We start from the raw sequence: 11,734 nt of genomic DNA, 5'->3' as shown, positions 1-11,734 counted from the left end.
GCTTCTAATTCGCCCGTATCTGCCCCCCTCCCTTTTTTTCCTCTCTTTATTCTCTTGACTTTTTCCACCAATCCTCTAACCTCTCTTTTGTTATAAGAACGCGTTCCTCATCCATTCGTCCATCTTCCCCAGCAAATCCCAGCGCTCTCTCCAGATCTGCCGCTTTTTCCGCGGGAAGGGCAGGACGAAGTTTCTGGCACCTCAGAACAACATGTTCCGTTGTTTCCTCCTCAGTTCCGCACGCCGCGCATAATATATCTACTTCCTGAAATTTTTTCCTGTACGTTTTTGTTCTGAGGGCCCCTGTCCTAGCCTCAAACAGCAATGAGCTCCCTCGTGAGTTGTCGAATAAATTTTCTTTATATCCTGTTTTCGAGTTCTATACATACCCAATGCTGATTTTCCTTGCATTCTTTCCTCCCACATTTTCCTTTCTGCCTCCTTTACCTGTTTTTCAATGCTGCTGTTTTGCTGCGGTGTATCTCCAAACTCTAGGTACTTGAATCTGAGCTTTCGGGTTCTGTTAGTCCATTTCGTATTCGGGCTTTTCATGAAGAGGTGCTTGTACATTTTTCGTGCCCACCTTGATTCCTCCATTTCGGTTAGTTTCTGATCATATTTTAGTTTGCTAATTGCCTCTCTAACCTCAAATGATGCCCAGCCCATATCTCCCTGGACTCCTTCATTAGGTGTGTTGCCATGTGCTCCCAATGCCAATCTGCCTGCCTTTCTCTGTCTGATTTCAAGGCCTAACTGTACTTCTGATTTCATGCACAGGACTGCATTTCCAAAAGTGAGTCCTGGTACCATGACACCCTTCCATACCCCTCTAACAACCTCATACCTGTTATAATTCCAGAGGGCCCTGTGTTTCATAATATCCGAACTCCTTTTCCCTTTGTCTATCGTAATTCCTTCATGCTTTTCTAGGTAATTTTTTCCTTCGTTGATCCATATGCCCAGGTATTGGTTTGTGGGGTTTAACGTCCCAAAGCAACTCAGGCTATGAGAGACGCCGTAGTGGAGGACTCCGGAAATTTCGACCACCTGGGGTTCTTTAGCGTGCACTGACATCGCACAGCACACGGACGCCTTGCTTTTCGCCTCCACCGAAAAGCTGCCGCCGAGGCCGGGATTCGATCCCGCGTCCTTGGGAACAGTAGTCGAGCGTCGTAACCACTGCGCCACCCCGGCGGGATATGCCCAGGTATTTATAGCTCTCCACATGTTCAACCTTGGTGCCTTGTATTTCCAGCACGTCCCCCCTTTCATCATTAAATACCATTATTCCTGATTTTTCACTGCTAAATTGCAGTCCCAGCTTTTCGCCCTCTTCTCCACAGATCTTAAGCAGCTCCTGCAACCCATCCCTCTTATCTGCCAGCAGTACAATGTCATCTGCGTACATACTTGTGTTACTTTCTGTCCTCCCTGCATATAGCTTGCATCGAATCATCGAGTTGATGCCGCTGGCAGTAGGCAGCTGCACGCGTTTTCTTCCGGGTTGCGCGACCAGTTGTACATTGACCTTGGTAGCGCTTGGTAAAACTGAAGCTTCAAAATATGTGCTAATGAACAGAAGTCTACACGCTTTTGCACGTATTTTAAACTTGCAGTTGCGGAAAAAAAAAAAAGAAAAAAGAAGCGAACCTTACCTGAATGACTCCATTACCGTCCGGATACCGTTGATGCCATTGGCGAGCGAGCATTCAAAGCAACTTGCCGGCAACATCCTTTGCGTGCCCTGCAAATGGTGAACACTGCGAAGGCTTGAGGCTTGCGATGCATTTCATAATGATATAACAGAGTAGTTTCACAGGTCAAGCCACCGCTAATAAAGGATTGCTAAGCGAAATACAACGCAACTGACAGGCCGCAAGAACGAACGAACAATGCACAGCTGACGCAGCGTTTGAACTGAACAAGAAGAGCAACAGTTGCGCAACGCAAAAAAAAGGGGGGTGAATTTAATAACTATCAAGTATTTGTAAATGCATGAATTACTTTTAAATATTAAAGCTAATTTGTGAAGTTAGATGGTTGTAGGTTATTTATTTCTTCAGGTAACTTTGCTCTGAGTAGTTGACGGTTTCGTAGGTGAAAACAGGAGCAGACGACACGCCTGGAAGCCTTTACCCTTGATCGCCGATTACAGCTATTTTTTGCGGTATCACGCAGACAGGAGAAAAAAAGATAAAAAAGCAGGCTAACAACTGCAATTAGACGCAGCGTCTATCTGCTATAGAATGAAATCGAAGAAATAAAAACAGAGGAAGAGAGAATTCGTATGCACCTGTGGCCATTTTCACTTCATTCACGCGAGAGATAATTAAATAGTTCGCATTTCGTTTAGGATATCGTCTCTACCACAAATGGCCTATACAAGCCACACGTGTGTTTTTCGACGCCAAGTGCATTACCATGCTGATGCATTTTCATGACGTCGGGAGCCGAACTACATCGCGAAAGAGAACATGGGCTACCGCAAATGTGTTATTTGTTATTTCGCACCCGTATGTACTCGATCGGCAATAGAGCATGTTTTTATTTGCATGAAAAAAGGCATACTTAATCTACTAGCGGCCTACGCTTGTACAGCGGCGATTGACGGCGATGACCTGTAGGCCGACGATCGAGTCTGTCGAGTAAAAGACGCGCCGCTGCACGCGAGTGCATAATTACCAGAAAGTCAGAATGGGAATGATCGATGCTCTTCTGTACGCACGGTATATGAACAGCGATCGAAGTCCTTAATCTTTGTGTATTTACGGTACAGACCAGTACTCACCCTGCAGCTTAGTCACCTCTCTAAGTTTAGGCCCCCCTGCCCCGGGCGTATATTCGGTATGTTCGACGTTGAGCCGATCAAACATACCCCCGCGCTTATGCGAGCGGAAGATTCGCCGCGTAGGACTTTTGAAAATACAATGTCAACATGAAAACAGCCAGGAGTAAATTTGCAGTTAGACGGCTAAGCAAGTACCTGTATATTAAAATAAGACGTGCTGTTTCACGCGCGTCACATACAGCATGAACTATGACAGTTTGTTTTTGACGTAGATTGAAGCTAGTACACACTCATCGCACAACTATCTCCCCATTTCTGGCAGTGTGCATACGTGAAAAGCAGTAGCTGAAAATACCAACCGTGCGACGCACTTGTGCGATTGTGGCTTGGATTTCCGTACACCGCATCGTACTCGTGGCACAAAGGAATTTCTATGCTAAAGCCTCGCGTGAAATAGATCGGATATGCTGAACTAATTTTAACCCGACGTACGACGTATGCGTGTCATCAAAACACAGTGTCGGTGCTGTCCGATGAGTCAAAAAATAAATTGGAACCCCGGCGTATACGTACCTAAACTTGCATGCACCTCTTTTTTTTTATGAAAAAACACAAAGATGGAACCCAATTCTTTCTGTGCGTGTGATGAACTTATAATTGCTCCTCAGCTGCACGAAAATCTAAGACAATTCAGCTTCCCACTCAGAAATTGAGCTGTAAATTTGGGGCCGCTTGGAACTTCTAAAGTAGCACTGCAACCATCGAATGTTCGAGCTGTATTCGTCCATATAGTCGAATATGTTTTACGCTTGTTTCGAAGTGTGATGAAGCTTTAATAATACCTGCGCAGGCAGACAAAATGTGCATGGCTGTCTGCTTCAATGTCCAATATGGACACTTGTGCTTCCCGAGCGACAGTCAAAACGTGTGGTAAGGAAAGTTATTTCTTTATTGCAGAAGTAAAATAACCTATAACTCTATGTAAATTTGCAGAGTAGAACATTCACTTTACTCATTTTTTCTTGAAACAGTGAAAGGCCATTTCACTTTTCCTCGCATATGGCAGGAGTAGATGTGAGATCTGCACAAGTACAGCGAGATCTGCAGGAGTAATTAGGCTGTTTGTCTCTTGAAATAGGAGTTCCAGTTCTTAGAGAGTGTGACAATTTTTCACTTCTCAGCTTAGCATTAAGGGTATTGCAAAAATGTTTAATCTCTTTAAGGGTCACTTCTAAATTGTCCGTAAGAAAGATTGATAGAGTCGATTTTTTAACTTAATCATTTTTAGATGCTCTTTTGTTATTCATGGCTTTCTGACCTTCTTAAAGCATTATATTTTTGAAAGAAGATTGCTTAGCATAAACAGCTACAAAGACATTGATCAATTCATTATATACTTCATTTGGGTCACTTTTGGAATTTGTAAATTCCAAGGTTGCTTGTTTGAACATGACAGCTTGTTTGAACTATCGCAAACTGTTTTTGCTGATGTGTTGTGTAACACAAGGTACGTTTGGCTGAGTAGTTTCCACTGGATTGCTGCAGTGTGTCATAAAAACCAGACAATGATCACTGACATTAGGCAATTGTACCTGCACTGTAAACGGTTGTGTCTGTTATCAAAAGGTAAAGTGTCGAAGTGCATAACATGTAATATGAGTTGGTGAAACAATCACATTTGAGAAACCAAGAGAGTAGTTGCGCTTTGAAATCTTTCACTTGTATATTACCTTCTATAACGTTTATGTTGAAGTCGGCGCCATTGATCAACTGGAGGGGACTTTGTGAAGCAATGTTGAGAAATGCTTCATAAAACTGAAAGAAGCACACAACATTTCTTTGCGGTAGGCAGTAGACAACTGAAATTGTCTCTTTTATTTGGTAGCATCAAAATTTCATAGTCATCAGTGAACATACTGAATTCGGAAAGAATTTCGTATTTGTTCCGACCAGCAACAAGAATACCAATACTGCCACCTCGCCTACTTGTACGGTTGAGAAAAATACTGTCGTACTCTTCAATTTCTAGCATTTTGCAGTTATTTTAGTACCAAGTTTCAGTCATTAGTATTACATCAAACATAAAAGAAAACTGGTTCAAAAGCAGAGCAATTTTATCCTTACAGCCAGCCGAACGTGCACTAATGTGCAGGACTGATTGGAAAAAAGTCTGATGTAAGTCGAGTTTTGATGGCAGTATCAGTTCGTGATACTCCATTTTACCGTTTTTTTTGTAGGTAGCTAAGCTAATACACTATTTACTCGGCACTGCTGGATACATCAATGGCATGGGGCTGGCTTGAGAAGATTTTATTTGATGTCATTTTCAGCTAGTATCTGAACAGTCAGCATGCTGTCTGTCTGCCTGGTGAAGATCTTGCCGTGGCTCGAACTGACTGAGTTCCATCCCTTTTCATACTTTTTCTTGCAACCATTTTGCAAACTGATTAAGCCATAATATCTATTTACAAGTATGTGATGCTCGGTTTGCCAACAACAAAGTTAAGGAACTCTTGTCGACATACAGTGGCTGCTTGAAAGAACAATTCCCTTGCTGTCGGCTCATTTCCACCCTGCTTCTAAGTCAAGGGGCACACTTTGATGTGGCTTGTAGCAGCAAGCCAATCTGAACACAGAAGATCAAGACAATAACTTTCTCAATATTACTGCAGCATGTGAGCACTTGTTTAGAAACTGATTGACCCAAGACTGGCCTTGATTTCTAAACTTACAATTGTGTGATGCCTGGCATGCCAACAAGAAAGTGAAGGAGCTCTGGCAGATGTACAGTGGCTCCTTTTGAAACATAGATACCCTTGCTGTTGGCTCATTTCCAGCCTACTTCTAAGGCAAGAGGCACACTTTGACATGGCTAATAGCAACAAGCCGCTCCAACACAGACAATCTGACAACTTTATCAATAACTTTCACAATAGTACTATATAGTGTGAACACTTGTTCACAAACTGATCAGCCCAAGTCGAGCCATAATTTTTAGTCACAACTGTGTACTGCACGGTTTGGCAACAACAAAGAGAAAGAACTCTTGTGAATATCCAGTGTCCACTTGAAAGAAAAATGGCCTAGCTGTTATTTCATTTCCAGTGTACTTCTAAGGCATGAGGCATACTTCAACAAGGCTAAGAGCAACAGACCACTCTTCACACAGAAAATCTATGATAACAACTTTATTGTTAGCACACTATCTTTTGAATAGGATTGTATCACAGATTTTGTTTTCTCTTCTTAAACTAACTCAGTAACATATTAAGTTCTAGAAACCTGTGGAAGGTGCCCGGACAGTGCAATCAGGTTTGCATGTGATCGGGGTAAAAGATAACGCACCAAAGAAGGCATCTGACGATAAGGAAAAAAAGAAAAAGGTAGTGATGCCATTCAAGCATCCATTTTCACCCAGTCTTAGCAATGTCGCCAAGCTTTATGGTGTTAAGGTAATCATTTTCGCTCCAAACAAGCTCAAGAAAGTGTGCGGCGTAGTAAGCAGAATGATGGCAAATTGGAAGGGACCAAACATGAATAAGAAAAAAGCTAAAGCATGCCTTGCTTCAGGGATCATTCCTTGCAAAACGGGGGCGGTATACAGGGGTGGTATACCAGTGACCTGTGGAAAAATCTAAATAGGTCAGACGGGGCATGTAAATGTTAGGGTAAAGGAACACGAAAACTTGCTATCAGGGCCAAAGTCCTCGCATTTGGTTGACCATTGCCAGAGATGTCACGACTGTAAACCTGGCTGTGAACCGGAGTGTAAGCCAGTGTGCAAGAAAAATGAAAGCCCCTTTTTGAGGACGCAGAAATTTCGCCATCTCATAAGGAACGACTTCAGCATTAAATCACAGGGGCTTTTTACATATCAAGACAAGAAAGTACATGCATAAGCGCACTATCCATTGCTCTAGCACAAAAAGAACTGGCATATTTAGACCACACATGGAACTGATCTCTCTCCTCACTTCTTTAACCTTTTTAGGTAACTCTTGATTGCTTTCGTGACTATGAGGCTCTTCGCTTTTGCATCTTATCTTAGTTAATAAGCACCCCATCGACTGTATCTTTCCCTACACTTGAACTGTACTTGATGCTATTATGTTTGTTTTCTTCTGTTTTAGTTTCGTGAGATGGGTACTCATTCCGTGTTTTCCAATAAAAAATGTAATTGTGAAAAAGCACTCGAGGTCTGTCCTTCCACTCTTAGTCCTTGTTTTTTGTGCTACCTTCAAAATGAACAAATGAACCATATTCAACTCACCCCACTTTCAACTTTACTAGTGCACCTAAACATAAGCAATGAAGGAAAATAGAACAAACGCCTTGCAAGGAATTTAAAGTAAAACATAAAACATGAAGTGCAGTGGAAGAAACACTAAAAAGAGAAAAATACTGCAACATTATTTTTATTCAATTTCGATCCTTGCGTGTGCTACGCATGTTTCCAACTGCATGTCGGTCGGCCATCCCATAATATACAACTGGCCATCACGTGTTCTGACTACACATACTGGGTCACTCAGTGCATACAGTTGTTGTGCAGGATCTTGCGGTGTAGGAGGGCCTTCAACCCACTGTCCTCGTATTACACAATTTTGTTGTGTGACTCCGGTTTCTGCTGTGGCAACCGGTTGTGCTTCCTCTTGTGGTGTGGTGCCTTCCGAAGTCATGCTGCCACTTGACTCTGCTGTTTCCAGTGGTGGCAAAGAAGTCACTGTAGCTTGCGGCTTTTCTTTTACGATTGCCTTTTTCTTGCCTTCATTTCCGTTTTCCATCGTCTGCTACTTTTCCCAAAGATATGTGTCCTTAAATAAGTTTTCCTGCAATTTGGAATAGGAAAGGATTAATATGTAAGCAAGGTGTCAAGCAGGATGACTGAAACTAAAAGTAGAAATACACACCAGGCAGCCACAATTAGAATTACTCAAGCCTTCATGCAACTTGTTTATCTGAGAATAGTTTTGATAATGTATTTGCCAGCTATAAATGTATGCATGCAAATCCTTTTCTTCAATATCTATCTTTAAAATGTGAATCTAGAATTTTTACTATTACACAGGTAACATTGCAATGTTTAACAAACACTTCCTTACGAGAATCAGCCTTCCATAATGTTGATGGTATTTTAGCAAGCCTAAATGTAATTTGTGTTCATTTGACACTAAATTCTTTTAATCAATATTGATTTATATGTAGTTGTACAATAATGTGGTCTGCATAGAAATTGTTTCCGACAGGAACCAAATTACTCTAACCATTATCGTTTCAATGCATGCCGCTGAACAGCTTATGCATTTAAATTTTCATATTTGTGTGCACAGCCTCTCATGAAATGCATTCGTCCCTCTTCTGCAAATTTATTCTGCAAGAAATTTTGTGGGTCACGACATGAGCAAGATTGCTGTAGTGCTCAAAGGTGACAACAAAAAAGCAGCAATTTTAGACTTGAAGCAACTGCTGCTGAGCAGTGTACAGATGGAGAATAAAGATTGCTGGACAGTTTTATTGAGCACTGGAGCTTGAGAAATAAACTCGGTTGATTTACAACTTTTGAGTGCATCTTTCTAAATTTGTTTTTTTTTTTTTCCATTAAATTGGCAGCTTTGAAAAACAGTAGCCAATAATGCAAACACGGGGGCCAGTTGGTTGATCATTCTGTGGAATACTGCGCTACTTGATATACAGAGACAAATGGAAGACGACACACGAATGAAGCGCAAAATTTGAAGAATAACCCCACTATACTTTCTTGATGATATTAGTACTGTAGTGAGCTTCCTGGATGAAAATTAGGTAATCGACAGAAATGTGTGCTCAGTCTGTCTTTTTCTACTCTTACTGAAAAACAAGCTGTAAAATTGCTGCTAATGAAGAAACCATAGGTTGCGCAATGCCCTTCATGCTCAGTCTAGAATAATTAAAGTTGACAGTGGATGGTCCCAGCAGTTATATACACTAGCCCTGCACTTTTAGGCGAAATCGAGAATGCAGCTCAAGATTTGTTTCTTGGGTAGTGTCCCCCTTTAAAAGAATAAACAACCAAACTTTCTTATTATATTCTTCCTGTAGAATCATTCCGCATATTATGGAACATGACTAGCCACAGCGATTGATAAAAGAACAATAAATAATTTAAAATTTATTAGATTCTACGCTCTTTTGACCGTGGTTTCAGCTGCCGAAAGATGCATAGACTTAAACAATGAAAAGAAATTTCGTGAGGTATAAAAACTGCAGCATTTATAGCAGCTTTCTTTTATTGTAATCTGTACAAATGCTTAAGCTATGCTGAACAAAAGTTCAATGACAAAAATACATACGCAACAGCTTATCACTGATGGGACCAAAGCAGATGTGTGATATTGCAGCTGCTGCTCAGGAACTGAAACAGAAGCGAAAATGCACAAGAAAAAACACAATTATAATTTTTTTAGCTGGTGTAAGTGAATTGTGCGTGATGACTAGTACACTATTTACTTGCACACTATTACAAGTAAAAAGGCACACGTCGAAATTCTGGGTCCCTCTACCCTTTACAGACACACCAGTTGCTAAATATTGGCCGTGGTACATGGCATAGGCATTACTTTATTCCAGTCAGCAGCATATAAATCAATTTTTAAAATTTCACCTCACTCTAAAGACAATTATATCGATATTCTGGTGCTCATAATTTGATTCATGCTTAGCCTTCAATTTATGTAAAGAGAAAAAATTTAACAGCGGACTGCTTTTTGCCTCACAGAACTTGTGTGCAGTGGTGACTGAAAGACTTCACTTGCATTCGACAATAGAGAGGATGAGGTGCCTCCTCCTGCAAAAAGCCTGACTAAAACACAAGGTATAATTTAAGAAAGCTACAGATATACACTGTGTGCGATGCCTCGGGCACCTTTTCAGCACAAGTAAAATCTCGTAGAGAGAATGCAGGCCTCGGTATGGGCCATCTGAGAAAATCTTACTGTATACATAAATGCATGGTCAGTCACGGAGAGACGCCATGTCACTCTGTACCTCTCGAACTTCGAAGGCCAAAAGGCGCTCATCGAGAAAACAAAGGCAGAGGCTTTCTCCAATGGAGTCCCAGGAATAGGATGTCACTGATCATGCGCTAAATTTATTATGGTATCGTTGAAACATTTTTACTACTACTATAAAAATACAAAACCCGCGCGCAGGTGCCACTCGTCAACAAATTGGCTTGAAGCTCGCAAACTCCACAACATCAATTTTTTCCCATGATCTCATTCTTCGTAATTAGTGCATTCCCCAAGTCTGCAGAGAATTTGAGAAAATGCGTTCGCTATGTGTGGAATTACAAAACACTAAATAATCTAGCTGAAAGAGCTAAGTGATGTGTTGTGCCAGAGTAGTCCACAATAAAAACCTGCGTTGCTAATTCCAAACAAAAAACTGAAAGCTTTGGATTGTGTTCTGCTCAGCTATAAAGGGGTGCAGGGTTAGAACACTTCCAAGTGATAATTTTTGCCAGGTATTTTAGCTCATAATGAGCGCGCTCCATATATTGTGTCCTTCATGGCAATAAAAAGTGGTACTTCGCCTTAAGTCTTCTCACTGGAACCAATTAAGCTGCACATCGAACAGATGCCCCTTTCATTAAAAAGCTAAGTCTTTATTTCTAGGAAAAACAAAAGCAAAATGCATATGATTGATGCTGATATCTCGCAAGATGACAGCAGGGCTGGATTAAATTTCAAGAGATGCTCGCATTCGCAGAGGTCGATGCGCACAATTATTCCGCGTCAGCTTACGACAACGTGCCCTAATTCAAGGAATTTGCATACAGAAATGCTAAAAGGTAGACTATGCAATGCATGCTTTAGTAATAATTAAGCAGTGTAATTTCCGCATGTGTGCTTCCCTTGGTATATACTTAAGACAACAGAGAACTTTGTAGCTGAAGCTGGAGCTTTTGATTTCATAGCAAGCTAGCCCTCAGGTAGGCCTTACGATAGACGGCACTGTAGCTCAGGTTACATCGTACTAGTTGTACAAAGCATGCATGTTCCATTTGTGCAAAACAGTGTCATTGTCATAACTTCGCTGCTTCGTTTGGAGTTCACCCGGTCATGTGTACATTAAACCAAATAATGCAAGAAATGATTCAATATCCGACAGAATATGAGCCTAGGCTGTCTTAAAAATAACAGCAGCTTGTTGCGCGCAATAGGCCTAGATTGCGGCGAGAGAAGCTTAAAGCCATAATGCAATTGGTCAATTATCACTGCAGAGCAAAGTAATTAGGACAACCTCGTTTTAGTTGTCTCAAGGGAATTCGGAAACACGCAGGCATCGATTGCTCATCCAGTTTATGCACTTGTAACCACCCCGAGACACCGAGTGCAGGTAAACTGACCACGTCTGAAAGAATGGCCTTCGGCGGCTCCCGGGATCATGCCGTACCGGCCCGCACAATGAACGCATGTGTCTCAGCATCTGATTGCAATGTGCACTGAACGCTACACAATTGTCGGCATATTGGGAGGAAAAAGTTACCTTTGTGAAGAAAAATCGCACAATATCCGTCAGCTTCACTGTTCGCCAAACGTTCCGTCGCTTCTGCAATGTATATATACCTTGGCTTCTGCGCATGCGCCAGCTGAAAGAAGTGAGGAGGAATAACTTGCCGGACGTGACGTACAATTTGTTTTATGTTTTGTTTGTAAAATGTCTGCCGCTTCTCGTCGCCGTTTCTAGTGATAGTACGATAGTACGGTGGCTAGATGTATAGTGTTCTAGAATTGGGAAGTGTGCCGTCTTCGGCGCGCGGCAATGGGAGCGACGTGGTCGCCGGAGCGATGAAAAGCATAGGTGGCGCTGTCAGCCGTAGGAGCGCATCACAAGCACGCGCGCCGCAGAGGAAACGCTTGGGGCGTCTGCTTCTGCGGCTCGTTTCCTGCGTGAATTTTGTTGCAT

General features: G+C 41.8%; 1 long non-coding RNA gene across 1 annotated transcript; it reads right to left on the bottom strand.

Moving 5' to 3' along the window:
• Nucleotides 1-7,168: 7,168 nt before the first annotated feature.
• LOC146172569 (uncharacterized) lies at nucleotides 7,169-11,469 on the bottom strand. Its single transcript, XR_014702473.1, has 3 exons — nucleotides 11,315-11,469; nucleotides 9,118-9,179; nucleotides 7,169-7,617 (listed from the first exon to the last, which is right to left on the bottom strand). It is a non-coding gene; the product is annotated as an uncharacterized LOC146172569 (long non-coding RNA).
• Between the last annotated feature and the right edge of the window lie 265 nt (nucleotides 11,470-11,734).

The sequence above is a fragment of the Amblyomma maculatum genome, unplaced genomic scaffold (assembly GCF_055883805.1).
Source record: "Amblyomma maculatum isolate TAMU_Amacu unplaced genomic scaffold, ASM5588380v1 scaffold_13, whole genome shotgun sequence".
Lineage (NCBI taxonomy): Eukaryota > Metazoa > Arthropoda > Arachnida > Ixodida > Ixodidae > Amblyomma > Amblyomma maculatum.
This window is presented reverse-complemented; position numbering and strand designations above follow the sequence as displayed.